General features: G+C 48.8%; 1 pseudogene; it reads left to right on the top strand.

Annotated features, from left to right (window-relative positions):
* The first annotated feature begins 2553 nt into the window (after positions 1–2553).
* The window catches only part of LOC123724107 (nucleolar pre-ribosomal-associated protein 1-like), a 69227-nt pseudogene continuing 49431 nt past the window's right edge, over positions 2554–22349 (top strand).

Raw genomic sequence — 22349 nt, forward strand, 5'->3', positions numbered from 1 at the left:
CCTGGCTTCCTCCTCCTCCTCACCTTTCAGTTCTAACAGCCCTGTGATGGGATCCTCAGCTCCCTGGCTTCCTCCTCCTCCTCCTCACCTTTCAGTTCTAACAGCCCTGTGATGGGATCCTCAGCTCCCTGGCTTCCTCCTCCTCCTCACCTTTCAGTTCCAACAGCCCTGTGATGGGATCCTCAGCTCCCTGGCTTCCTCCTCCTCCTCACCTTTCAGTTCCAACAGCCCTGTGATGGGATCCTCAGTTCCCTGGCTTCCTCCTCCTCCTCACCTTTCAGTTCCAACAGCCCTGTGATGGGATCCTCAGCTCCCTGGCTTCCTCCTCCTCCTCACCTTTCAGTTCCAACAGCCCTGTGATGGGATCCTCAGCTCCCTGGCTTCCTCCTCCTCCTCACCTTTCAGTTCTAACAGCCCTGTGATGGGAGCCTCAGCTCCCTGGCTTCCTCCTCCTCCTCACCTTTCAGTTCTAACAGCCCTGTGATGGGATCCTCAGCTCCCTGGCTTCCTCCTCCTCCTCACCTTTCAGTTCCAACAGCCCTGTGATGGGAGCCTCAGCTCCCTGGCTTCCTCCTCCTCCTCACCTTTCAGTTCCAACAGCCCTGTGATGGGATCCTCAGCTCCCTGGCTTCCTCCTCCTCCTCACCTTTCAGTTCCAACAGCCCTGTGATGGGATCCTCAGCTCCCTGGCTTCCTCCTCCTCCTCACCTTTCAGTTCCAACAGCCCTGTGATGGGATCCTCAGCTCCCTGGCTTCCTCCTCCTCCTCACCTTTCAGTTCCAACAGCCCTGTGATGGGATCCTCAGCTCCCTGGCTTCCTCCTCCTCCTCCTTCTCACCTTTCAGTTCTAACAGCCCTGTGATGGGATCCTCAGCTCCCTGGCTTCCTCCTCCTCCTCACCTTTCAGTTCCAACAGCCCTGTGATGGGATCCTCAGCTCCCTGGCTTCCTCCTCCTCCTCACCTTTCAGTTCCAACAGCCCTGTGATGGGATCCTCAGCTCCCTGGCTTCCTCCTCCTCCTCACCTTTCAGTTCCAACAGCCCTGTGATGGGATCCTCAGCTCCCTGGCTTCCTCCTCCTCCTCACCTTTCAGTTCCAACAGCCCTGTGATGGGATCATCAGCTCCCTGGCTTCCTCCTCCTCCTCCTTCTCACCTTTCAGTTCTAACAGCCCTGTGATGGGAGCCTCAGCTCCCTGGCTTCCCTCCTCCTCCTCCTTCTCACCTTTCAGTTCTAACAGCCCTGTGATGGGAGCCTCAGCTCCCTGGCTTCCCTCCTCCTCCTCACCTTTCAGTTCCAACAGCCCTGTGATGGGATCCTCAGCTCCCTGGCTTCCTCCTCCTCCTCACCTTTCAGTTCCAACAGCCCTGTGATGGGATCCTCAGCTCCCTGGCTTCCTCCTCCTCCTCACCTTTCAGTTCCAACAGCACTGTGATGGGATCCTCAGCTCCCTGGCTTCCTCCTCCTCCTCCTTCTCACCTTTCAGTTCTAACAGCCCTGTGATGGGATCCTCAGCTCCCTGGCTTCCTCCTCCTCCTCACCTTTCAGTTCTAACAGCCCTGTGATGGGATCCTCAGCTCCCTGGCTTCCTCCTCCTCCTCACCTTTCAGTTCCAACAGCCCTGTGATGGGATCCTCAGCTCCCTGGCTTCCTCCTCCTCCTCCTTCTCACCTTTCAGTTCTAACAGCCCTGTGATGGGATCCTCAGCTCCCTGGCTTCCTCCTCCTCCTCCTCCTCCTCACCTTTCAGTTCTAACAGCCCTGTGATGGGAGCCTCAGCTCCCTGGCCTCCTCCTCCTTCTCACCTTTCAGTTCCAACAGCCCTGTGATGGGATCCTCAGCTCCCTGGCTTCCTCCTCCTCCTCCTTCTCACCTTTCAGTTCTAACAGCCCTGTGATGGGAGCCTGAGCTCCATGGCTTCCTCCTCCTCCTCACCTTTCAGTTCCAACAGCCCTGTGATGGGATCCTCAGCTCCCTGGCTTCCTCCTCCTCCTCCTCCTCCTCACCTTTCAGTTCCAACAGCCCTGTGATGGGAGCCTGAGCTCCATGGCTTCCTCCTCCTCCTCACCTTTCAGTTCTAACAGCCCTGTGATGGGATCCTCAGCTCCATGGCTTCCTCCTCCTCCTTCTCACCTTTCAGTTCTAACAGCCCTGTGATGGGAGCCTGAGCTCCCTGGCTTCCTTCCAGACTTGGAAGGATGGCAATGCAAGACTACAGTGATGGAAGGGAGGAGACTGCAGCTCTGCCACCACAAACTATACAGTGGCCATCAGCCATGGACATTAATGTAAATGATCTGTTTAATGTACCAAAACTTGATATCCATTACAGATAGATAGCACTTTATCATTATTAATAAAGTATTGTATCATGTTTTCTCTATGTTCTTTCCAATGAACTTGAAGAGGAAATAAAAGAAACAAGACTGTCAGTCTAAATTCTTTATTTGAATGAATGATTTATATTTGAGGAATATTGTACGTGAGCGTAAAGGGAGAATTCTCACTGATTGCACAGCCCGGAACCAAAGTGACGGGGGAAATGGAGCTCGCCCGGACACATTGACAGAAGAACACATTTCTGTTTAGATTCTCACATGTGTGGCCAGCAAGACCGTTGGCTAAAACTATTTGATCGCTTTTTCGGTTTACCTCTCAAAATAAGATGGGGAAGAAACGGTCGAGTGAAGTGGATGAGTCCAAAACGCATGTGAAGAAAGTTAAAGTATCTGAGACAGCAGAGTTTAATGGAACCGTTTTTAAAGCCATGTTGAAGGAGCCGACCAAGGCAATGAAGGGTGAGTGGCAGTGTCGCTATTAGCTACTAGGCTCATTGACGCAACACTAGACATTTTTTGACACTAAACAATCATGCCTACACAATGTTAGGATGTTGGTAAAGAATCGCAACATGCATCTTCTTAGCCTCATCAAAAGTCCTTGCGAGACAATATTTCATCGAACTTCTTTCTACAAGCAATTCTCTACCTACAACGACGCAATAACGTATTGTTCTCAACATGGCAGTGATAGGATTTCACTCTTTGTTTTACACTCTGCAACAAACAAACAAAAAATGTATGTCAATTATCAAAGGTGCTAGTTGTATTTGTCGTTGAATATGTCATTACTAAACAACTACTGTCTGTTTTTTTTAAAAAACGTGTTCTCTCTGCACTGCAGGCTTGGATACATTCATCACCACAGCGAAGAAGCTGCCGTGTCCTGACCTGTATGACGTTGTTGAGGGTTACATCAAGATCTCCATGGAGTGCTCTGAGATATTCAAACTGCTGGAGGGAGACAAGCAGATGGAGAGTGAAGTATGGAGAGTACTAGCATTAGCTTCTGTCAGTCTCCTGTTCACTGGAAATCAGTCATATATATATATATATACACACACCATGTAATAATCTGTTAGACATCACATTGTCCTTGTCTCTGTCCAGATGTTGGTGATCTTCCAGAGTTTGGAGATGATTCTGCTGCGTACGGCCAGTGATCTCTCTCATTTCAGCATGGTGGGATCCACTATAGTCAAGAAGGTTGTCTCCAGCTATATGAAACTCATACAGACATCCCTACACTCAGAGAACCACAGGTATGTTGGAACACGAAGCAACTTTTGTTTGAATGAAATCCAGATTTTGTGTGTGTGTGTGTGTGTGTGTGTGTGTGTGTGTGTGTGTGTGTGTGTGTGTGTGTGTGTGTGTGTGTACGTCTCTCATTCTAACATAGTGTTGTCGTTTCTTCTGAGCCAGGTTTGTCCGTCAGTGCCTGAGTTTCCTGTCAGCCATGGTGTCCCAGGGAGCGGACACAGCCAGGGAAGTCTTCAGCCACTTCCACTTCACCAAAGGCCTGTCTGCTTTGGCCAAGAGGAAGGATAAGATGGTAAGAGACCTGGTCAGTGTCTGTGTCCATCCTAAATGGCACTCTATTCCCTATATAGTGCATTACTTTTGACCAGGGTCCATAGGGAATAGGGCGCCGTTTGGGACGCTCCCTCTGTATGAGGGTTTATAGTTCTCTTTTAGTGTTGTTGAAAACCCACTTGGTTTATAGTTCTCTTTAGTGTCAATATGTCATCCTCCTGACTGTTTGAGCTGACCAGGAAAAACTATGTCCCAAAAACTATGTCCCAACCAGGGCTTGGATTGAGGTTATAATGATACTTCTCTAATGACTGGTATTCTGTGATCTCTCTCTAGGGTAAACCTGATGTCCGCATGGCTTACACCCAGTTTGCCCTCTCCTTCCTGGTCTCTGGTGACAACGCTACTATTGGACAACTACTGGAGATGAAAGGTCAGGATTATACTGCATTTCAAAATGACAGAAAATACAACAAGAATATTACAAATAAAATAAGCTTGAGAATATAGGCCTGCCTTCCCCTTGTCTGAAGGAGGATCCTATCACCACTGTAGGAATATAGGCCTGCCTTCCCCTTGTCTGAAGGAGGATCCTATCACCACTGTAGGAATATAGGCCTGCCTTCCCCTTGTCTGAAGGAGGATCCTATCACCACTGTAGGAATATAGGCCTGCCTTCCCCTTGTCTGAAGGAGGATCGTAATCACCACTGTAGGAATATAGGCCTGCCTTCCCCTTGTCTGAAGGAGGATCGTATCACCACTGTAGGAATATAGGCCTGCCTTCCCCTTGTCTGAAGGAGGATCCTATCACCACTGTAGGAATAAAGGCCTGCCTTCCCCTTGTCTGAAGGAGGATCGTATCACCACTGTAGGAATATAGGCCTGCCTTTCCATTGTCTGAAGGAGGATCGTATCTCCACTGTAGGAATATAGGCCTGCCTTTCCATTGTCTGAAGGAGGATCGTATCTCCACTGTAGGAATATAGGCCTGCCTTCCCCCTTGTCTGAAGGAGGATCGTAATCACCACTGTAGGAATATAGGCCTGCCTTCCCCTTGTCTGAAGGAGGATCGTATCTCCACTGTAGGAATATAGGCCTGCCTTCCCCTTGTCTGAAAGAGGATCGTATCACCACTGTAAGAATATAGGCCTGCCTTTCCCTTGTCTGAAGGAGGATCCCATCACCACTGTAAGAATATAGGCCTGCCTTCCCCTTGTCTGAAGGAGGATCGTATCACCACTGTAGGAATATAGGCCTGCCTTCCCCTTGTCTGAAGGAGGATCCTATCACCACTGTAGGAATAAAGGCCTGCCTTCCCCTTGTCTGAAGGAGGATCGTATCACCACTGTAGGAATATAGGCCTGCCTTTCCATTGTCTGAAGGAGGATCGTATCTCCACTGTAGGAATATAGGCCTGCCTTTCCATTGTCTGAAGGAGGATCGTAATCTCCACTGTAGGAATATAGGCCTGCCTTCCCCTTGTCTGAAGGAGGATCGTAATCACCACTGTAGGAATATAGGCCTGCCTTCCCCTTGTCTGAAGGAGGATCGTATCTCCACTGTAGGAATATAGGCCTGCCTTTCCATTGTCTGAAGGAGGATCGTATCTCCACTGTAGGAATATAGGCCTGCCTTCCCCTTGTCTGAAGGAGGATCGTAATCACCACTGTAGGAATATAGGCCTGCCTTCCCCTTGTCTGAAGGAGGATCGTATCTCCACTGTAGGAATATAGGCCTGCCTTCCCCTTGTCTGAAGGAGGATCGTAATCACCACTGTAGGAATATAGGCCTGCCTTCCCCTTGTCTGAAGGAGGATCGTAATCACCACTGTAGGAATATAGGCCTGCCTTTCCATTGTCTGAAGGAGGATCGTAATCACCACTGTAGGAATATAGGCCTGCCTTCCCCTTGTCTGAAGGAGGATCGTAATCACCACTGTAGGAATATAGGCCTGCCTTCCCCTTGTCTGAAGGAGGATCGTATCTCCACTGTAGGAATATAGGCCTGCCTTCCCCTTGTCTGAAGGAGGATCGTAATCACCACTGTAGGAATATAGGCCTGCCTTCCCCTTGTCTGAAGGAGGATCGTAATCACCACTGTAGGAATATAGGCCTGCCTTCCCATTGTCTGATGATGAAATGTTTTATTGTTTGTCAGATTTCCTGCCAGACATTCTAAGCAGCGGACTGAAGGAGGATCGTATATCCACTGTCAACCTGATTCTGTCTACTCTGCAGACTAAGGTAGGGCCTAATCTCTTGTCTCAGTGACTTTTCAGGGTAATGAATGAAAATGGCTATTTAGTCAGGATGATTAGGAGACATTATAAGGTGCTTGTACATACTTATGACAAGTATTATAGTACATTAATAACTGCATCGTAATGGTTTATACCTGCAGACTTTAAGTGATTATAATGTGTACGCTGGGAGTCGGGAAGCACGTTCAGGGAGTGTATTTAATAAACACAGAACAAAACAAACACGGGTAGCGTACAGACATGAACTCTGGAACAGTAACAATAACGCAGAGGGAAAGAACCAAAGGGAGTGACAGATTTAGGGAAGGTAATCAGACAGGAAGAACCAAAGGGAGTGACAGATTTAGGGAAGGTAATCAGACAGGAAGAACCAAAGGGAGTGACAGATTTAGGGAAGGTAATCAGACAGGAAGAACCAAAGGGAGTGACAGATTTAGGGAAGGTAATCAGACAGGAAGAACCAAAGGGAGTGACAGATTTAGGGAAGGTAATCAGACAGGAAGAACCAAAGGGAGTGACAGATTTAGGGAAGGTAATCAGGTAGGAAGAACCAAAGGGAGTGACAGATTTAGGGAAGGTAATCAGACAGGAAGAACCAAAGGGAGTGACAGATTTAGGGAAGGTAATCAGACAGGAAGAACCAAAGGGAGTGACAGATTTAGGGAAGGTAATCAGACAGGAAGAACCAAAGGGAGTGACAGATTTAGGGAAGGTAATCAGACAGGAAGAACCAAAGGGAGTGACAGATTTAGGGAAGGTAATCAGACAGGAAGAACCAAAGGGAGTGACAGATTTAGGGAAGGTAATCAGACAGGAAGAACCAAAGGGAGTGACAGATTTAGGGAAGGTAATCAGACAGGAAGAACCAAAGGGAGTGACAGATTTAGGGAAGGTAATCAGACAGGAAGAACCAAAGGGAGTGACAGATTTAGGGAAGGTAATCAGACAGGAAGAACCAAAGGGAGTGACAGATTTAGGGGAAGGTAATCAGGTAGGAAGAACCAAAGGGAGTGACAGATTTAGGGAAGGTAATCAGACAGGAAGAACCAAAGGGAGTGACAGATTTAGGGAAGGTAATCAGACAGGAAGAACCAAAGGGAGTGACAGATTTAGGGAAGGTAATCAGACAGGAAGAACCAAAGGGAGTGACAGATTTAGGGAAGGTAATCAGACAGGAAGAACCAAAGGGAGTGACAGATTTAGGGAAGGTAATCAGGTAGGAAGAACCAAAGGGAGTGACAGATTTAGGGAAGGTAATCAGACAGGAAGAACCAAAGGGAGTGACAGATTTAGGGAAGGTAATCAGGCAGGTTATGGAGTCCAGGTGAGGCTGATGAGGCGCTGGTGTGCTTAACGATAGTGACAGGTAAGCGTCATAATGAGCGGCCTGGTGACCTGGCGCGCCGGAGAGGGATTATGGGTGACAGGGATGTGTTTCCTCTGCTGTAGGTGGTCCAGCGACAGGCTATCAGTAAGACCCAGAAAGTGCGATTCTTCACCCCATCTCTCCTGGCCCAGATTGCATCTCTCTACAGGTGGAATGGCATTGTGGATGCAAGCACAGACGACAGCAAGGTAATGGATCTGTCCCCTAGTTCTCTCTTTATCTCCCCCTCTCTTTATCTCCCCCTCTCGCTATCTCCCCCTCTCGCTATCTCCCCCTCTCGCTATCTCCCCCTCTCGCTATCTCCCCCTCTCGCTATCTCCCCCTCTCTTTATCTCCCCCTCTCTTTATCTCCCCCTCTCTTTATCTCCCCCTCTCTTTATCTCCCCCTCTCTTTATCTCCCCCTCTCTTTATCTCCCCCTCTCTTTATCTCCCCCTCTCTTTATCTCCCCCTCTCTCGCTATCTCCCTCTCTCTCGCTATCTCCCCCTCTCTCGCTATCTCCCCCTCTCTCTCGCTATCTCCCCTCTCTCTCGCTATCTCCCCCTCTCTCTCGCTATCTCCCCCTCTCTCTCGCTATCTCCCCCTCTCTCTCGCTATCTCCCCCTCTCTCTCTCTCTCTCTCTCTCAGAGCTTTGGGCCAGTAACCGAAAGGTCACTGGTTTGAATCCCGGAGCCGACAAGATGAAAAATCTGTTGCTGTGCCCTCGAGCAAGGCACTTAACCCTAATCGCTCCAGGGGCGCTGGACAACGGTGACCCTGGCCGTGACCCCACTCCCTGGGGGTGTCTCGGGGGGGCATCGGGATATGCATGAAACACATTTCCGTTACACACTTGTACGAGGACAAATATAAGCATTATTATTATTCTCACTCACAATCATCACTGAGTGTCCATTTCTTCAGATGGCAGAGAATGCAGAGGAAGCAGGGAAGATGGTCGTGAGGAAACTGGTTCACAACTTCCTCCTGGATCTATGCTGCTCCAGGAAACACGGCATCAGTTTCTATGACCCCAGCTTTGGAACTGCCGGCAGGTCAGTCATGAATCTGATGCATCCTATCTCTCCTCTTTCTCTCCCCTCGCTCTCCTCTCTATCTGTCTGTTTTCTCTCCCATCTCTCATCCTCTCTGTTCTCTCTCTCTCCCATTGGTCTCTCTCCTCTATCTCTCCTCTCTCTCTCTCCTCTGTGTTCTCTCTTCTCTCTTTCTATTTCTCCATCACCCTCCTGAAGTTGTGGTTGTCTGTCTGTACAGTAGACATAGACCTGATCTTGTTGTGTGTCTGTCTGTACAGTAGACATAGACCTGATCTTGTTGTGTGTCTGTCTGTACAGTAGACATAGACCTGATCTTGTTGTTGTGTGTCTGTCTGTACAGTAGACATAGACCTGATCTTGTTGTGTGTCTGTCTGTACAGTAGACATAGACCTGATCTTGTTGTGTGTCTGTCTGTACAGTAGACATAGACCTGATCTTGTTGTGTGTCTGTCTGTCTGTACAGTAGACATAGATCTGATCTTGTTGTTGTGTGTCTGTACAGTAGACATAGACCTGATCTTGTTGTGTGTCTGTCTGTACGGTAGACATAGACCTGATCTTGTTGTTGTGTGTCTGTCTGTACAGTAGACATAGATCTGATCTTGTTGTTGTGTGTCTGTCTGTACAGTAGACATAGATCTGATCTTGTTGTTGTGTGTCTGTCTGTACAGTAGACATAGACCTGATCTTGTTGTTGTGTGTCTGTCTGTACAGTAGACATAGACCTGATCTTGTTGTGTGTCTGTCTGTACAGTAGACATAGACCTGATCTTGTTGTTGTGTGTCTGTCTGTACAGTAGACATAGATCTGATCTTGTTGTTGTGTGTCTGTCTGTACAGTAGACATAGACCTGATCTTGTTGTTGTGTGTCTGTCTGTACAGTAGACATAGACCTGATCTTGTTGTGTGTCTGTCTGTACAGTAGACATAGACCTGATCTTGTTGTCTGTCTGTCTGTACAGTAGACATAGACCTGATCTTGTTGTTGTGTGTCTGTCTGTACAGTAGACATAGACCTGATCTTGTTGTTGTGTGTCTGTCTGTACAGTAGACATAGACCTGATCTTGTTGTTGTGTGTCTGTCTGTACAGTAGACATAGATCTGATCTTGTTGTTGTGTGTCTGTCTGTACAGTAGACATAGACCTGATCTTGTTGTTGTGTGTCTGTCTGTACAGTAGACATAGACCTGATCTTGTTGTGTGTCTGTCTGTACAGTAGACATAGACCTGATCTTGTTGTGTGTCTGTCTGTACAGTAGACATAGACCTGATCTTGTTGTTGTGTGTCTGTCTGTACAGTAGACATAGACCTGATCTTGTTGTGTGTCTGTCTGTACAGTAGACATAGACCTGATCTTGTTGTTGTGTGTCTGTCTGTACAGTAGACATAGACCTGATCTTGTTGTTGTGTGTCTGTCTGTACAGTAGACATAGATCTGATCTTGTTGTGTGTCTGTCTGTACAGTAGACATAGACCTGATCTTGTTGTTGTGTGTCTGTCTGTACAGTAGACATAGATCTGATCTTGTTGTTGTGTGTCTGTACAGTAGACATAGACCTGATCTTGTTGTTGTGTGTCTGTCTGTACAGTAGACATAGACCTGATCTTGTTGTTGTGTGTCTGTCTGTACAGTAGACATAGACCTGATCTTGTTGTTGTGTGTCTGTCTGTACAGTAGACATAGACCTGATCTTGTTGTTGTGTGTCTGTCTGTACAGTAGACATAGACCTGATCTTGTGTGTCTGTCTGTACAGTAGACATAGACCTGATCTTGTGTGTCTGTCTGTACAGTAGACATAGACCTGATCTTGTTGTGTGTCTGTCTGTACAGTAGACATAGACCTGATCTTGTTGTTGTGTGTCTGTCTGTACAGTAGACATAGACCTGATATTGTTGTGTGTCTGTCTGTACAGTAGACATAGACCTGATCTTGTTGTGTGTCTGTCTGTACAGTAGACATAGACCTGATCTTGTTGTGTGTCTGTCTGTACAGTAGACATAGACCTGATCTTGTTGTTGTGTGTCTGTCTGTACAGTAGACATAGACCTGATCTTGTTGTTGTGTGTCTGTCTGTACAGTAGACATAGACCTGATCTTGTTGTGTGTCTGTCTGTACAGTAGACATAGACCTGATCTTGTTGTGTGTCTGTCTGTACAGTAGACATAGATCTGATCTTGTTGTGTGTCTGTCTGTCTGTACAGTAGACATAGACCTGATCTTGTTGTGTGTCTGTCTGTACAGTAGACATAGACCTGATCTTGTTGTGTGTCTGTCTGTACAGTAGACATAGACCTGATCTTGTTGTTGTGTGTCTGTCTGTACAGTAGACATAGACCTGATCTTGTTGTGTGTCTGTCTGTACAGTAGACATAGATCTGATCTTGTTGTTGTGTGTCTGTCTGTACAGTAGACATAGACCTGATCTTGTTGTGTGTCTGTCTGTACAGTAGACATAGACCTGATCTTGTTGTTGTGTGTCTGTCTGTACAGTAGACATAGACCTGATCTTGTTGTTGTGTGTCTGTCTGTACAGTAGACATAGACCTGATCTTGTTGTGTGTCTGTCTGTACAGTAGACATAGATCTGATCTTGTTGTGTGTCTGTCTGTACAGTAGACATAGACCTGATCTTGTTGTTGTGTGTCTGTCTGTACAGTAGACATAGACCTGATCTTGTTGTTGTGTGTCTGTCTGTACAGTAGACATAGACCTGATCTTGTTGTGTGTCTGTCTGTACAGTAGACATAGACCTGATCTTGTTGTTGTGTGTCTGTCTGTACAGTAGACATAGACCTGATCTTGTTGTGTGTCTGTCTGTACAGTAGACATAGATCTGATCTTGTTGTTGTGTGTCTGTCTGTACAGTAGACATAGATCTGATCTTGTTGTTGTGTGTCTGTCTGTACAGTAGACATAGACCTGATCTTGTTGTTGTGTGTCTGTCTGTACAGTAGACATAGACCTGATCTTGTTGTGTGTCTGTCTGTACAGTAGACATAGACCTGATCTTGTTGTTGTGTGTCTGTCTGTACAGTAGACATAGACCTGATCTTGTTGTTGTGTGTCTGTCTGTACAGTAGACATAGATCTGATCTTGTTGTTGTGTGTCTGTCTGTACAGTAGACATAGACCTGATCTTGTTGTGTGTCTGTCTGTACAGTAGACATAGACCTGATCTTGTTGTTGTGTGTCTGTCTGTACAGTAGACATAGACCTGATCTTGTTGTTGTGTGTCTGTCTGTACAGTAGACATAGATCTGATCTTGTTGTGTGTCTGTCTGTACAGTAGACATAGACCTGATCTTGTTGTTGTGTGTCTGTCTGTACAGTAGACATAGACCTGATCTTGTTGTTGTGTGTCTGTCTGTACAGGGCTGGTAACATTGTGCTCCTGCAGTTTGTGGTGGGGCTGAAACAGGCTACAGAGGATGACCTGGTCTCTGATCTGGTGGTCAATATACTCAGGGTCAGCCCTGACATCCTGCCCAGGTTCTTCAAGGAGACACAGTACTCCTTCACCCCTCGCCTCAAATCTGCCTGGACGGACAACATCACTCTGCTCAAGAAGGTTTTTATGAAACTGTTTGTTTCATTGTATTATTGGGTTTTATAAAGTTATTTTGTTACGTTTCAAACCTCGGGGACAGTTCTGTCTGTAACGTTTGGTACCAACAACATAGAGAATTCTAAGCTGTATTCTATTGTGTAAATGTATAGAGATCAGACATCGCAGTGAGACGGCATACAGAAATCAACAAACAAAATGGGAATCTGCCGAGACTGTCACCATTGGCCGTCCCTTGTCTCGTCGATCATAGGCACTGTCATTTTGCTAGCTGTTGTGACTACTCTCTCCTGTCTTTTCAGATCTACGAGTCTCAGCCAGAGGTATCCAAGGCCTTCCAGACCAGAGAGGTTGTCCCTCTGCCCCGCCTCCTGTCCATGGTGCTGGTGACATCACTTCCTCCCGTCTGTAACAAGGCCTTCTTCACGCAGGGCATCAACGTGAGTTCACGGGCGCCTCGCGTGTTACAGAATAATGGTTATTTAGCAGACTTTTCACTTTGGTGGTGATAACTGTTGCCCAATGTTTCCAGCTCTGGGCTGTTTACCCATCTTTCCTCTGTGTGTCTGTCCCAGTTTGCCAACGCGGTGGTGCAGCACACGACCTTGTCCCTGATGCCCTTCCTTCTGAAGAGAGCTCAGAGGAACATGGAGTTGTGTCTGGACCGCTCTGTGTGGCTCGCCTCTGATCTATACACCCCAGCCACCATGGAGGACTTCACACAGCAGTACAGGGAGGCGCTCGGCAAGGTAACAGACTTCACACAGCGGTACAGGGAGGTAACATACAGGACTTCACACAGCGGTACAGGGAGGTAACATACAGGACTTCACACAGCGGTACAGGGAGGTAACATACAGGACTTCACACAGCGGTACAGGGAGGTAACATACAGGACTTCACACAGCGGTACAGGGAGGTAACATACAGGCCTTCACACAGCGGTACAGGGAGGTAACATACAGGACTTCACACAGCGGTACAGGGAGGTAACATACAGGACTTCACACAGCGGTACAGGGAGGTAACATACAGGACTTCACACAGCAGTACAGGGAGGTAACATACAGGACTTCACACAGCGGTACAGGACTTCACACAGCAGTACAGGGAGGTAACATACAGGACTTCACACAGCGGTACAGGGAGGTAACATACAGGACTTCACACAGCGGTACAGGGAGGTAACATACAGGACTTCACACAGCAGTACAGGGAGGTAACATACAGGACTTCACACAGCGGTACAGGGAGGTAACATACAGGACTTCACACAGCGGTACAGGACTTCACACAGCGGTACAGGGAGGCACTCGGCAAGGTAACAGACTTCACACAGCGGTACAGGGAGGTAACATACAGGACTTCACACAGCGGTACAGGGAGGTAACATACAGGACTTCACACAGCGGTACAGGGAGGTAACATACAGGCCTTCACACAGCGGTACAGGGGAGGTAACATACAGGACTTCACACAGCGGTACAGGGAGGTAACATACAGGACTTCACACAGCGGTACAGGGAGGTAACATACAGGACTTCACACAGCAGTACAGGGAGGTAACATACAGGACTTCACACAGCGGTACAGGACTTCACACAGCAGTACAGGGAGGTAACATACAGGACTTCACACAGCGGTACAGGGAGGTAACATACAGGACTTCACACAGCGGTACAGGGAGGTAACATACAGGACTTCACACAGCAGTACAGGGAGGTAACATACAGGACTTCACACAGCGGTACAGGGAGGTAACATACAGGCCTTCACACAGCGGTACAGGGAGGTAACATACAGGACTTCACACAGCGGTACAGGGAGGTAACATACAGGACTTCACACAGCGGTACAGGGAGGTAACATACAGGACTTCACACAGCGGTACAGGGAGGTAACATACAGGACTTCACACAGCGGTACAGGGAGGTAACATACAGGACTTCACACAGCGGTACAGGGAGGTAACATACAGGACTTCACACAGCGGTACAGGGAGGTAACATACAGGACTTCACACAGCGGTACAGGGAGGTAACATACAGGACTTCACACAGCGGTACAGGGAGGTAACATACAGGACTTCACACAGCAGTACAGGGAGGTAACATACAGGACTTCACACAGCGGTACAGGACTTCACACAGCAGTACAGGGAGGTAACATACAGGACTTCACACAGCGGTACAGGGAGGTAACATACAGGACTTCACACAGCAGTACAGGGAGGTAACATACAGGACTTCACACAGCGGTACAGGGAGGTAACATACAGGACTTCACACAGCGGTACAGGACTTCACACAGCGGTACAGGGAGGTAACATACAGGCCTTCACACAGCAGTACAGGGAGGTAACATACAGGACTTCACACAGCAGTACAGGGAGGTAACATACAGGACTTCACACAGCGGTACAGGGAGGTAACATACAGGACTTCACACAGCGGTACAGGGAGGTAACATACAGGACTTCACACAGCGGTACAGGGAGGTAACATACAGGACTTCACACAGCAGTACAGGGAGGTAACATACAGGACTTCACACAGCAGTACAGGGAGGTAACATACAGGACTTCACACAGCGGTACAGGGAGGTAACATACAGGACTTCACACAGCGGTACAGGGAGGTAACATACAGGACTTCACACAGCGGTACAGGGAGGTAACATACAGGACTTCACACAGCGGTACAGGGAGGTAACATACAGGACTTCACACAGCGGTACAGGGAGGTAACATACAGGACTTCACACAGCGGTACAGGACTTCACACAGCAGTACAGGGAGGTAACATACAGGACTTCACACAGCGGTACAGGGAGGTAACATACAGGACTTCACACAGCGGTACAGGGAGGTAACATACAGGACTTCACACAGCGGTACAGGGAGGTAACATACAGGACTTCACACAGCGGTACAGGGAGGTAACATACAGGACTTCACACAGCGGTACAGGGAGGTAACATACAGGACTTCACACAGCGGTACAGGGAGGTAACATACAGGACTTCACACAGCGGTACAGGGAGGTAACATACAGGACTTCACACAGCAGTACAGGGAGGTATCATACAGGACTTCACACAGCGGTACAGGACTTCACACAGCAGTACAGGGAGGTAACATACAGGACTTCACACAGCAGTACAGGGAGGTAACATACAGGCCTTCACACAGCGGTACAGGACTTCACACAGCGGTACAGGGAGGTAACATACAGGACTTCACACAGCGGTACAGGGAGGTAACATACAGGACTTCACACAGCGGTACAGGGAGGTAACATACAGGACTTCACACAGCGGTACAGGGAGGTAACATACAGGACTTCACACAGCAGTACAGGACTTCACACAGCGGTACAGGGAGGTAACATACAGGACTTCACACAGCGGTACAGGACTTCACACAGCGGTACAGGGAGGTAACATACAGGACTTCACACAGCGGTACAGGACTTCACACAGCGGTACAGGGAGGTAACATACAGGACTTCACACAGCAGTACAGGGAGGTAACATACAGGACTTCACACAGCGGTACAGGGAGGTAACATACAGGACTTCACACAGCGGTACAGGGAGGTAACATACAGGACTTCACACAGCGGTACAGGGAGGTAACATACAGGACTTCACACAGCGGTACAGGGAGGTAACATACAGGACTTCACACAGCAGTACAGGGAGGTAACATACAGGACTTCACACAGCAGTACAGGGAGGTAACATACAGGACTTCACACAGCAGTACAGGGAGGTAACATACAGGACTTCACACAGCAGTACAGGGAGGTAACATACAGGACTTCACACAGCGGTACAGGACTTCACACAGCGGTACAGGAGGTAACATACAGGACTTCACACAGCGGTACAGGGAGGTAACATACAGGACTTCACACAGCGGTACAGGGGAGGTAACATACAGGACTTCACACAGCGGTACAGGGAGGTAACATACAGGACTTCACACAGCGGTACAGGGAGGTAACATACAGGACTTCACACAGCGGTACAGGGAGGTAACATACAGGACTTCACACAGCGGTACAGGGAGGTAACATACAGGACTTCACACAGCGGTACAGGGAGCTAACATACAGGACTTCACACAGCGGTACAGGGAGGTAACATACAGGACTTCACACAGCGGTACAGGGAGGTAACATACAGGACTTCACACAGCGGTACAGGGAGGTAACATACAGGACTTCACACAGCGGTACAGGGAGGTAACATACAGGACTTCACACAGCGGTACAGGGAGGTAACATACAGGACTTCACACAGCGGTACAGGGAGGTAACATACAGGACTTCACACAGCGGTACAGGGAGGTAACATACAGGACTTCACACAGCGGTACAGGGAGGTAACATACAGGACTTCACACAGCGGTACAGGGAGGTAACATACAGGACTTCACACAGCGGTACAGGGAGGTAACATACAGGACTTCACACAGCGGTACAGGACTTCACACAGCAGTACAGGGAGGTAACATACAGGACTTCACACAGCGGTACAGGGAGGTAACATACAGGACTTCACACAGCAGTACAGGGAGGTAACATACAGGACTTCACACAGCGGTACAGGGAGGTAACATACAGGACTTCACACAGCGGTACAGGACTTCACACAGCGGTACAGGGAGGTAACATACAGGCCTTCACACAGCAGTACAGGGAGGTAACATACAGGACTTCACACAGCAGTACAGGGAGGTAACATACAGGACTTCACACAGCGGTACAGGGAGGTAACATACAGGACTTCACACAGCGGTACAGGGAGGTAACATACAGGACTTCACACAGCGGTACAGGGAGGTAACATACAGGACTTCACACAGCGGTACAGGGAGGTAACATACAGGACTTCACACAGCAGTACAGGGAGGTAACATACAGGACTTCACACAGCGGTACAGGGAGGTAACATACAGGACTTCACACAGCGGTACAGGGAGGTAACATACAGGACTTCACACAGCGGTACAGGGAGGTAACATACAGGACTTCACACAGCGGTACAGGGAGGTAACATACAGGACTTCACACAGCGGTACAGGACTTCACACAGCAGTACAGGGAGGTAACATACAGGACTTCACACAGCGGTACAGGGAGGTAACATACAGGACTTCACACAGCGGTACAGGGAGGTAACATACAGGACTTCACACAGCGGTACAGGGAGGTAACATACAGGACTTCACACAGCGGTACAGGGAGGTAACATACAGGACTTCACACAGCGGTACAGGGAGGTAACATACAGGACTTCACACAGCGGTACAGGGAGGTAACATACAGGACTTCACACAGCGGTACAGGGAGGTAACATACAGGACTTCACACAGCGGTACAGGGAGGTAACATACAGGACTTCACACAGCGGTACAGGGAGGTATCATACAGGACTTCACACAGCGGTACAGGACTTCACACAGCAGTACAGGGAGGTAACATACAGGACTTCACACAGCAGTACAGGGAGGTAACATACAGGCCTTCACACAGCGGTACAGGACTTCACACAGCGGTACAGGGAGGTAACATACAGGACTTCACACAGCGGTACAGGACTTCACACAGCGGTACAGGGAGGTAACATACAGGACTTCACACAGCGGTACAGGGAGGTAACATACAGGACTTCACACAGCGGTACAGGGAGGTAACATACAGGACTTCACACAGCGGTACAGGGAGGTAACATACAGGACTTCACACAGCAGTACAGGACTTCACACAGCGGTACAGGGAGGTAACATACAGGACTTCACACAGCGGTACAGGACTTCACACAGCGGTACAGGGAGGTAACATACAGGACTTCACACAGCGGTACAGGGAGGTAACATACAGGACTTCACACAGCGGTACAGGGAGGTAACATACAGGACTTCACACAGCGGTACAGGGAGGTAACATACAGGACTTCACACAGCGGTACAGGGAGGTAACATACAGGACTTCACACAGCGGTACAGGGAGGTAACATACAGGACTTCACACAGCGGTACAGGGAGGTATCATACAGGACTTCACACAGCGGTACAGGACTTCACACAGCAGTACAGGGAGGTAACATACAGGACTTCACACAGCAGTACAGGGAGGTAACATACAGGCCTTCACACAGCGGTACAGGACTTCACACAGCGGTACAGGGAGGTAACATACAGGACTTCACACAGCGGTACAGGACTTCACACAGCGGTACAGGGAGGTAACATACAGGACTTCACACAGCGGTACAGGGAGGTAACATACAGGACTTCACACAGCGGTACAGGGAGGTAACATACAGGACTTCACACAGCGGTACAGGGAGGTAACATACAGGACTTCACACAGCAGTACAGGACTTCACACAGCGGTACAGGGAGGTAACATACAGGACTTCACACAGCGGTACAGGACTTCACACAGCGGTACAGGGAGGTAACATACAGGACTTCACACAGCGGTACAGGACTTCACACAGCGGTACAGGGAGGTAACATACAGGACTTCACACAGCAGTACAGGGAGGTAACATACAGGACTTCACACAGCGGTACAGGGAGGTAACATACAGGACTTCACACAGCGGTACAGGGAGGTAACATACAGGACTTCACACAGCGGTACAGGGAGGTAACATACAGGACTTCACACAGCGGTACAGGGAGGTAACATACAGGACTTCACACAGCAGTACAGGGAGGTAACATACAGGACTTCACACAGCAGTACAGGGAGGTAACATACAGGACTTCACACAGCAGTACAGGGAGGTAACATACAGGACTTCACACAGCAGTACAGGGAGGTAACATACAGGACTTCACACAGCGGTACAGGACTTCACACAGCGGTACAGGGAGGTAACATACAGGACTTCACACAGCGGTACAGGGAGGTAACATACAGGACTTCACACAGCGGTACAGGGAGGTAACATACAGGACTTCACACAGCGGTACAGGGAGGTAACATACAGGACTTCACACAGCGGTACAGGGAGGTAACATACAGGACTTCACACAGCGGTACAGGGAGGTAACATACAGGACTTCACACAGCGGTACAGGGAGGTAACATACAGGACTTCACACAGCGGTACAGGGAGGTAACATACAGGACTTCACACAGCGGTACAGGGAGGTAACATACAGGACTTCACACAGCGGTACAGGGAGGTAACATACAGGACTTCACACAGCGGTACAGGGGAGGTAACATACAGGACTTCACACAGCGGTACAGGGAGGTAACATACAGGACTTCACACAGCGGTACAGGGAGGTATCATACAGGACTTCACACAGCGGTACAGGGAGGTATCATACAGGACTTCACACAGCGGTACAGGGAGGTATCATACAGGACTTCACACAGCGGTACAGGGAGGTAACATACAGGACTTCACACAGCAGTACAGGGAGGTAACATACAGGACTTCACACAGCGGTACAGGGAGGTAACATACAGGACTTCACACAGCAGTACAGGGAGGTAACATACAGGACTTCACACAGCGGTACAGGACTTCACACAGCGGTACAGGACTTCACACAGCAGTACAGGGAGGTATCATACAGGACTTCACACAGCGGTACAGGGAGGTATCATACAGGACTTCACACAGCGGTACAGGGAGGTAACATACAGGACTTCACACAGCGGTACAGGACTTCACACAGCGGTACAGGGAGGTAACATACAGGACTTCACACAGCAGTACAGGGAGGTAACATACAGGACTTCACACAGCGGTACAGGGAGGTATCATACAGGACTTCACACAGCGGTACAGGGAGGTATCATACAGGACTTCACACAGCGGTACAGGGAGGTATCATACAGGACTTCACACAGCGGTACAGGACTTCACACAGCGGTACAGGGAGGTAACATACAGGACTTCACACAGCGGTACAGGGAGGTAACATACAGGACTTCACACAGCAGTACAGGGAGGTAACATACAGGACTTCACACAGCGGTACAGGACTTCACACAGCGGTACAGGGAGGTAACATACAGGACTTCACACAGCGGTACAGGGAGGTAACATACAGGACTTCACACAGCAGTACAGGACTTCACACAGCGGTACAGGGAGGTATCATACAGGACTTCACACAGCGGTACAGGGAGGTAACATACAGGACTTCACACAGCGGTACAGGGAGGTAACATACAGGACTTCACACAGCAGTACAGGACTTCACACAGCGGTACAGGGAGGTAACATACAGGACTTCACACAGCGGTACAGGACTTCACACAGCGGTACAGGGAGGTAACATACAGGACTTCACACAGCGGTACAGGACTTCACACAGCGGTACAGGGAGGTAACATACAGGACTTCACACAGCAGTACAGGGAGGTAACATACAGGACTTCACACAGCGGTACAGGGAGGTAACATACAGGACTTCACACAGCGGTACAGGGAGGTAACATACAGGACTTCACACAGCAGTACAGGGAGGTAACATACAGGACTTCACACAGCGGTACAGGACTTCACACAGCGGTACAGGGAGGTAACATACAGGACTTCACACAGCAGTACAGGGAGGTAACATACAGGACTTCACACAGCGGTACAGGACTTCACACAGCGGTACAGGGAGGTAACATACAGGACTTCACACAGCGGTACAGGGAGGTAACATACAGGACTTCACACAGCAGTACAGGGAGGTAACATACAGGACTTCACACAGCGGTACAGGGAGGTAACATACAGGACTTCACACAGCAGTACAGGGAGGTAACATACAGGACTTCACACAGCAGTACAGGACTTCACACAGCGGTACAGGGAGGTAACATACAGGACTTCACACAGCAGTACAGGACTTCACACAGCGGTACAGGGAGGTAACATACAGGACTTCACACAGCGGTACAGGGAGGTAACATACAGGACTTCACACAGCGGTACAGGGAGGTAACATACAGGACTTCACACAGCGGTACAGGGAGGTAACATACAGGACTTCACACAGCGGTACAGGACTTCACACAGCAGTACAGGGAGGTAACATACAGGACTTCACACAGCGGTACAGGGAGGTAACATACAGGACTTCACACAGCGGTACAGGGAGGTAACATACAGGACTTCACACAGCAGTACAGGGAGGTAACATACAGGACTTCACACAGCGGTACAGGGAGGTAACATACAGGACTTCACACAGCGGTACAGGGAGGTATTATACAGGACTTCACACAGCGGTACAGGGAGGTATCATACAGGACTTCACACAGCGGTACAGGGAGGTAACATACAGGACTTCACACAGCAGTACAGGGAGGTAACATACAGGACTTCACACAGCGGTACAGGGAGGTAACATACAGGACTTCACACAGCAGTACAGGGAGGTAACATACAGGACTTCACACAGCGGTACAGGACTTCACACAGCGGTACAGGGAGGTAACATACAGGCCTTCACACAGCAGTACAGGGAGGTAACATAAAGGACTTCACACAGCGGTACAGGGAGGTAACATACAGGACTTCACACAGCAGTACAGGGAGGTAACATACAGGACTTCACACAGCGGTACAGGACTTCACACAGCGGTACAGGGAGGTAACATACAGGACTTCACACAGCAGTACAGGGAGGTAACATACAGGACTTCACACAGCGGTACAGGGAGGTAACATACAGGACTTCACACAGCGGTACAGGACTTCACACAGCGGTACAGGGAGGTAACATACAGGACTTCACACAGCGGTACAGGGAGGTAACATACAGGACTTCACACAGCGGTACAGGGAGGTAACATACAGGACTTCACACAGCGGTACAGGGAGGTAACGTACAGGACTTCACACAGCGGTACAGGACTTCACACAGCAGTACAGGGAGGTAACATAGACTTTTATGTTTACTGTAGTTATATTGTATATACTGTATGTTGACTTTGTCTAAACTCCTGTCTGTAGTCTGTCTGCCTTGTCTGTCTGTCTGTAGTCTGTCTTTATATGTATCTATTGCTGGCAGCACTAATTCACTTAGTGAAATTCCAGGTTTGTGTAAATGTACTTGGAGAATAAAAGTGATTCTGTAGATTTAGTACTGTAGTCCTACTGTAGTACTGTAAACCTACTGTACTACTGTGGACCTACTGTACTACTGTGGAGCTACTGGGAAAGACAACATACAGTCGACCTC

Source organism: Salmo salar, chromosome ssa09 (genome assembly GCF_905237065.1).
Source record: "Salmo salar chromosome ssa09, Ssal_v3.1, whole genome shotgun sequence".
Classification (NCBI taxonomy): Eukaryota; Metazoa; Chordata; class Actinopteri; order Salmoniformes; family Salmonidae; genus Salmo; species Salmo salar.